The following is an 8216-nucleotide window of genomic DNA, read 5'->3' as shown; positions in this document are numbered from 1 at the left end:
ATAGTTTTATTCTGTGTGGATTTAAGTTAAGAACTCCCTGTTATTAAGCTTTCCTCAATTAATCTCTGAGTAGATTCCCACCAACTTCAAGATCCCAAGGGCACATCTTGGAAGCTACACCTTTGCTTAGTTTATAGATGATGCCTTTCCTTAAATATGAAAATAAATACATTTATTGTTCAAATGTGTACATCTCAATAGAAATGACTCCCAGGGGTGACAACAATCCACTAAAATAATAATATAAAACAGTAATTACAAAAACAGGAGCAACTGTTATAAAAATTATTATTAAAAAATAAAGAATAAAAATGGAGTTATTAAGTATATTAATTGCAGCAACCACAATAAAATACCTTGGTCCTTCTTTTCATTAAACTAGACATACCCAATTCCAAGGAATTAAAAGACGCTTGCTCCTGGGGAGGAAAGCTATGGCAAATCTAGACAGCATACTAAAAAGCAAGGTGACCAGATTTTCAGTAAAGAGGGACACCTTTGACTGGGGGTGGGGGCTTGATTAAAAATTTTATACGGAACAACAAAAATTTTCATACAACGCAAAAATAGTATTGTAATATTTTTTTTATTTCAACATAACTACAATTTACAAATATAAATTGTAACTGTTGCCAAACATCAACATTTTGATCGTGTGACCATGAGGATTCTGCAACGGTCGCTAAGTGTGAAAATGGTCATCAGTCACTTTTTTCAATGCCATTGTAACTTTGGTCACTAAGCCCACCTTTCTTGCCACAGTTCTTAAGTGAATAACTGCAGCTGGTATTTTGTATTTTGGATAGAATCTTTTTTTAAATTTGTCTAAGACAATTTTAAAAAAGGATTCTATCCAAAATAAATTGAAGTGAAACCATTTTTAAAAATTCTATGCAAATACTTTGAAATATATTGTGCATAGAATTTTTAAAAATAGTTTTACTTCAATTTATTCTGTGTGGAATAGTTTGAAATGTTTTACTTCAATTTATTCTGTGTGGATTCTTTTTTTTTAATTGTCTTAGACTATTTAAAAAAAGATTCTATCCAAAATACAAAATACCAGCTGCATTTATTCACTTAAGAACTGTGGCAAGAAAGGTGGTATAGTGACCAAAGTTACAATGGCTTTGAAAAAAGTGACTGATGACCATTTTTCACACTTAGCGACCATTTTCACACTTAGCGACCGTTGCAGCATCCTCATGGTCACGTGATCAAAATGTTGATGTTTGGCAACAGTTACAATTTATATTTGTAAATTGTAGTTATGTTGAAATAAAAAAAATATTACAATACTATTTTTGCGTTGTATGAAAATTTTTGCTGCTCCGTATAAATTTTTTAAACAAGCCCCCCCCCGTCCCCCCCCCGGTCAAAGATGTCCCTCTTTACCAATCTGAAAACCTGGTCACCTTATGCCAGAGGCCCTGTAGGCCATTCCTTTGTTATTTCCAGGCCGGCCCCGTGGGTCAGATTTAAGCACCTATGGGCCATATCCATCTGGTGGGCCTTGAGTTTGACACCCCTGGTGTAAAAGGTCACGTCCTGTTCTTGGAGCTGAGCGGGGAATGTAGATTTTAGGAGTCTTTGTTTTTCTACTTTTCAATAGATACAAAAGTATTCATAAAACTGAACTGTTGGAAGGACCGCCTGGAATATTTTCCTGGTAGTGGAGAGAAGTGAATGATTTGATTCTAGGAAAGCCTTCTTTCTGGGGGTGGGGGGTGCTGACTTTCTACAGTGTAAAAGCACAAGTTGGAAAACTCTATTTCAAAACTGCAGTGGGAGAATGCAGGTGAAATTATGATGGGCTGTAGGCAAGTACTGCAGAAGGATGATCACTAATTTTTGCCCTCAGAAATGATTATTGATCCATTCACATAGGACCGCCTGCAAGTGTAGATATATCCTAACCATTGCTTTTCCAGACAACATTCATGCAATTTGCAATTGGGTGAATGATGGTTTTAAAAAAAAGTAGCTGTGCAGTGACTTCAGTTGAATTGGTCTCATTGTGCAGAGCAAATGGTTAAAATCTCTTCTGCCTTCCCATATCCTGGTCCTCACTAATGGCACAAATGGTATCTTTATTATTTGGGGAAGCTTGGGCTCCTAGATTTAGAATTTACAAATCCAAATAACCACTATATATTATAACATTATATATATATATATATTTGTTATATTTGTGCTGATAAATAAATAAAGGGAGACTAGTATAGATCTATTTCAAGCTATTTAGCTCTCATCAGCTAGCCATACCCTTGCTGGGAATCGAACCTGTGCTCTATTGCCTCTTAGGCAGATGTGTTAACCATTGAGCTACAGAGCTCGACTCCTTATCAGCCAGGCCAGGGTGAAAGGTATATATTTAAAGTCACAACCCAGCACAAATATAACAAATGTAACAAAAAAAGGCAACAGTAAAAAATATTGGGTTTCTGTCTGGATGGTCTCTTGTGACGAGCCGAAGGACAGAGAATGGAAGTGTGATCTTCCTCCCATATTTGGGCATACCAGGGGTTGTGACTTTATATATATATATATATATATATATATATATATAGATAGATAGATAGATAGATAGATAGATAGATAGATAGATAGATGATAGATAGATAGATAGATAGATAGATAGATAGATAGATAGATAGATAGATAGATAGATAGATAGATAGATAGATAGATAGATAGATATTAGATTTTTACAACCCCTGGTAAGCCCCAATTATGGGAGGAAGCTAACTGCTTCCATCAGCACAAATTAACACACACACACACACACACACACACACACACACACACACACATATAGTTACAACCCCCGGTATGCCCAGATATGGGAGGAAGATCACATCATAAGAGACCATCCAGACAGAAACCCAATATTTTTACTGTTGCCTTTGTTACATTTGTGTTGTGTTTGTGCTGATAAATAAATAAAGGGAGACTTAGACTTATATATATATACACATACATACATACATACATACATACATACATACATACATACATACATACATACATACATACATACACATACTGCCACATCTTTCTTGTAGAAGAGAATATTTGTAGCTTAAGGTTGAAGTGTGAAGGTTTGGTGCTCTCTGAGATTGGTTGTAAGCTTGCATTACCCTTCTAGGTAACACCACCATCAATCTTATTATGTTGTTTAACTTAGTGTGCATAGTAGCAGCATGTAATACAGCAGAGTATCCAACTCACCCAGTAGTTCATTTCACAAGGCACCTGTTTAAAAGTTCCTAAGAGATAAGCAATAGTAAATAGATAAGTAAGTAAACAGAATGTAAAGACCTAAGACAATATGGTCAAGAGAAATGGGCAACAGTCACTATCGTTGCCCAGAATTGTCCTTGGAATAGATAACTTCATTTGGCAAAATCAGGATAAACGAGGATTTCATATTGATAAAATGGAAATGATTATGTTATGAACAGAGAATGTCCAAACAAGACTTAATATGTGTGACATATTTTATAGCAGTCTTCCCAAATTTTGTGTCTCTCTAAATGTAGTAGGATTGTGGCTCCCAAAATTATTGTTAATGTAATTAATTAAACTGGGATTCTGAAAGTTGCAGTCCCTGTATACCTAAAGGCCATCTAGTTGAGGATGTCTGCATTACGGGCAATACCATCATTTTTACGAATTGGGACTACCTCTAAAAATCTGACTTCATCACTTCAAGTCTTCCTGAGATTGCCATGTTCCACTTGCTCTTGGCTTTGCTTTCTTCTGGGTGTACTAATTAGTTTTGTGGTCACAGACCTAATCGTGCTATTAGATCTGGATTGCAAAAAATGTAATGCCATGTTTTTGGCAACATCAATCTGGCAGACTCATATTATAAAACCAGAGAAATCCATTATGTAAACTGTAAAAAAGTCAGTGAAATCTATTATTTTATTTATAAATTATAAAAGCCACATAAAGACAAAAAAGGTACCTGGGCTCTCTATCTCTGTTGCCAATTGGACACTGCTGAGGATAAAACTGCACTGCTAAAAATCAGTCCATGGAACCACATCATGTTTAATAAGTGTGCACCAATGCTTGGTGTTTATTGAATTTGGTGCACTTAATCCATTAAGAAATTATTTAAAGTACTACTGACCTAAGGGAAGAGAGATAATAAGATGATATAGATTTGAATTCTTTCCTGGGGGAATTAAAGATTGTATAAAAGTACTCAACAGAATGAAGCCAGCTGACTGGATAATCATTAGATGCTACTTTGAACATGATCCAAGTAAATTTATCCTAAGACTAATCCAATTCAATTAGAGCTTCTCAGTTTATGCTATATCTGGCACTATTAGCAAAAGGAAAGAATAAGATGATTTTTAAGTGAAAGTCCTTAGAATACAATATTTTGGAATCCAAATTCACTGTTGGATTGCTTCTTATTCCCCAGGAATCCCACATTAACTTACCTTACTTTAGAATGAAAAATGTTTCTCTAAGTGTCTGATATTAAGGGATTTTATGCAGGCAAGTTTCTTAAGTTTTTGCTGAGACCTTCCTTTAGCGACATCTGACATTGAATTTCTTATAAGATACCTTGTCATCACTCTTGGATATTTTAAATAAGTGCCATTTAAGGGTTGTTTTGTTAAAAAAAAACAAAAATTAAATGTGTGCAATTACTTAATTTATCAAATGTTATGCTTTTGCAAGAACAAGAGACAGAAAAAGATAGCAAATGTGAAATTTGGCCAAAAACTCTTGGGTTTCCTTATGTTTCTGAAGTACTTGACACATTATTGAAAATGAACAGCAAGGCAAGCTTCCAAGCCAGTACCATCTCATCTGGAAATCTAGTCATATTTGTTTTATAAAGTTTCTCATGGACAGTAATCAATTGAATCAACTCCCACATGTTGTTTCCCTTGTCAATAGTACTTCAATAGAAAGACAATGCTGTGTAAAAGTCAGGCAGTTCTGTCAGAGCAGAAGATCAATTGTGCCATTTTTTCAAAGCTAGTACAAGCGTGACCCGTCAAAACCGCGGTCCACTAAAGCGTGCCCAATTAAAGCGCGTACGTGACGTCATCAGCAGCGCGACAAATAAAATTAAAAATAAATTAAATTAAAATTAAAATTAAATTAAAGCAAGCCGATTCACATAAAGGTAAGGGTTAGGTTTAGGGTTAGGGTTAGGGTTAGGTTAAGGGTTAGGGTTAGGTTTAGGGTTATGTTAAGCATTAGGGTTAGGTTTAGGGTTAGGTTAAGGGTTAGCGTTAGGTTTAGCGTTAGGTTAAGGGTTAGGTTTAGGGTTAGGTTTAGGGTTAGGCTTAGGGTTAGGTTTAGGGTTAGGTTTGGGGGGGTTAGGGTAAGGTTTTCGCGTTAATTTTAAATTTACCGCTCAGCGTGCTGTTTTCGTCGCGCTGTGATGACGTCACGTACACGCTTTCGTCGAGCGCGCTTTAGTCTATCGCGGTTTTGTGGTGGAACCAGAACAAGTGCTAGAGTTTTTTCAGTTTTGTTTCTAAGAGTGCTTGGCTTCTTTCCATATCACAGTTTTGATCACAGAACATACTCAGTCTCCCTATTTCGGATCTGAAGCCTGCAGAAAAGAGTCCTAATGAACAACCATTTAAATATGAGCCAGCAGTGTGCAGTCAAAAAAGCCAACACAGTTCTAGATTTCCTAAACAGAGGGATAGAATTAAGATCACATGAAGTGTTAATACCACTTTATATGCCTTGGTAATCCTGCATTTAGTTTTGGTCGCCACGATGTAAAAAAGATGTGGAGACTCTACAAAGAGTTCAGAGAAGAGCAACAAAGATGATTAGGGGACTGGAAGCTAAAACATATGAAGAACATTTGCAGGTACTGTGTGTATTTACTTTAATGAAAAGGTGTAGGAGTGACGTGATAGCAGGGTTCCAATATCTTAGGGGTTGCCACAAAGAAGAGGGAGTCAAACTATTGTCCAAAGCACTTGAGGGCAGAACAAGAAGCAATGGGTGGAAACTAATCAAGAAGAGAAGCAACTTAGAACTAAGGAGAAATTTCCTGGCAGTTAGAACAATTAATCAGTGGAACAACTTGCCTCCAGAAGTTGTGGATGCTCCAACACTGGAAGTCTTTAAGAAGATGTTGGATAGCCATTTGTCTGAAGTGGTGTAGGGTTTCCTGCCTGGACAGGGGGTTGGACTAGAAGACCTCCAAATATGTTATTCTATTCTGTTCTGTTCTATTCTTCACAGGTGGTTTCTAGGGACAGAAAGCCCCACAAATGGAGAACCCTCCATCCAAACAATAGTTCCCTATTCAAACTAATTTGATAGAGAAATACTTTATCTTCAAAGTAGAGTTTCCAGTCCAAATTTTAAATATAATCCCAATGTTTGTTTTGTACTTTGAGATTCACACTACTATTTACTGGCCTTCTGACTTCAATGGGGGGGGGGAGCTACTGAGAAAGAAAAAAATGGATAGACATAGAATGCAGTTACAATAAAAGCCCTAGGGTGGATGCTCAAATTTACATTCTATTTATCCTGATCAGATATCTCAAGTCTTAAAAATGCCATGGCCTACTAAACTGTAGCTGTTGCTGTGAAGTTTCCAAGAGTTGGTCTAATTAATTTACGAGCCTCGAGACAAGGTTAAAAAAAAACATTCATTTATTAGGACTAACATCTTGGCACGGACTTCTGTGGAGCCAAAACTAAATCCCACTTAATGGCATCTGAACTTTATCCCTGTGTCCCCTCCCCTCTGGTTGAGGTCATTAGTCACATTCTCCAACAGGACTTTATGGCAGGGTTCTGGACGTGCGATAGTAGTCATGGAAATGCTTAGGCATTGACATCCGGCTCCCCTCACTTCCTGAAAGCGATCTGTGTAAAACAAAGCAATTTCAGTACAGGTGTATAACTTAGGGATATGTCCCTCCCCCAGGCTTGCTTGGATTTTCTGCATAGAATTTTGCTATAAGGCAATCAGCCTGGATATTTCTACTTTTCACCCAAGATGCCTCTGATAAGGGGTAGCCCTTCCACTTGATTAAGTATTGGAGTTGTCTCCTGTGCCACCTTGAATCAAGGATACATTGAACTTCATAATGGGTTTGGCCCCCTGTGACCATAGGGCCCAGGGGCTCCTGGGATAGTGGTCTCAGAGTGGATCCAATCACAGGTTTTAAGAGGCTGCTATGAAATGCTGGGTGTATCTTCCACAGCAACCGAGGCAGTTTCAATTGCATTGTGACTGGGTTGATGATCTTTACTATGGGGAATGGTCCCATAAACTTTGGCCCCAGTTTCTTGCTAGGCAGTTTTAATCTCAAATATTTTGTGGAGAGGTAAACCTTCTCTCCCACCCGAAATGGCCGTTGCGGAGCTCGGTGTTTGTCTGCCTGCTTCTTATAGGTTTGTGCCGCTTTAGCCAGTGCCTTTTTGACATTTTCCCAGGTCGCTTTCAGCATTGACATCCAGTCAGCCAAGCTGACTGAGGAGGGGTGATACTCAGCCATTGGGACAAAGTCCATACCGCTCACTATTTTGAATGGCGTGAGTCCTGTGCTACTGTGAACAGCATTATTGTCCGCCACTTTAGCAAAAGATAAAAGGTCTGCCCAATTGGACTGCTGATAGTTCACGTAGCACCTCAGGTACTGCTCCACCATGGCGTTCAATCTCTCTGCTGCCCCATTGGTGCTCGGATGAAAAGTTGAACTAAGACCCTGAGATGATCCAATGGAACCGCAGGAACTCTGTCCAGAACTTAGCCGTGAACTGGACCCCTCTGTCTGAGATGATTCTTTGAGGTACTCCATGCAGTTTGTAGATATGCTTCATGAACAGTTTAGCCAGCTTGTGAGCCGAGGGTAGTCCGCTACAGGGTATGAAGTGTGCCTGTTTAGAGAACAGGTCTATTGCAGTCCAAATCACCGTGTTTCCCTCACTTTTTGGCAACTCTACTTTAAAGTCCATTGCGATCTCCTCCCACAGCCTCATTGGTTCTGCTACTGTTTCTGGTGCAGATGGTACAACTCTTCACGTAACTATCTACACCACAATGAAGAGATTTAGTTTCGGCTCTCTGTGAAGTTTCCAAGAGTTGGCCTAATTAATTTATGAACCTCGAGACAAGGTTCAAAAAAACCCATTCATTTATTAGGACTAACATTTTGCCATGGACTTCTATGGAGCCAAAACTAAATCCCACTTAATGG

This window comes from Thamnophis sirtalis, unplaced genomic scaffold (genome assembly GCF_051295495.1).
Source record: "Thamnophis sirtalis isolate CommonGarterSnake01/CBP01778 unplaced genomic scaffold, rThaSir2_p1.2 scaffold_11, whole genome shotgun sequence".
NCBI classification, from domain to species: Eukaryota; Metazoa; Chordata; class Lepidosauria; order Squamata; family Natricidae; genus Thamnophis; species Thamnophis sirtalis.
This window is presented reverse-complemented; position numbering follows the sequence as displayed.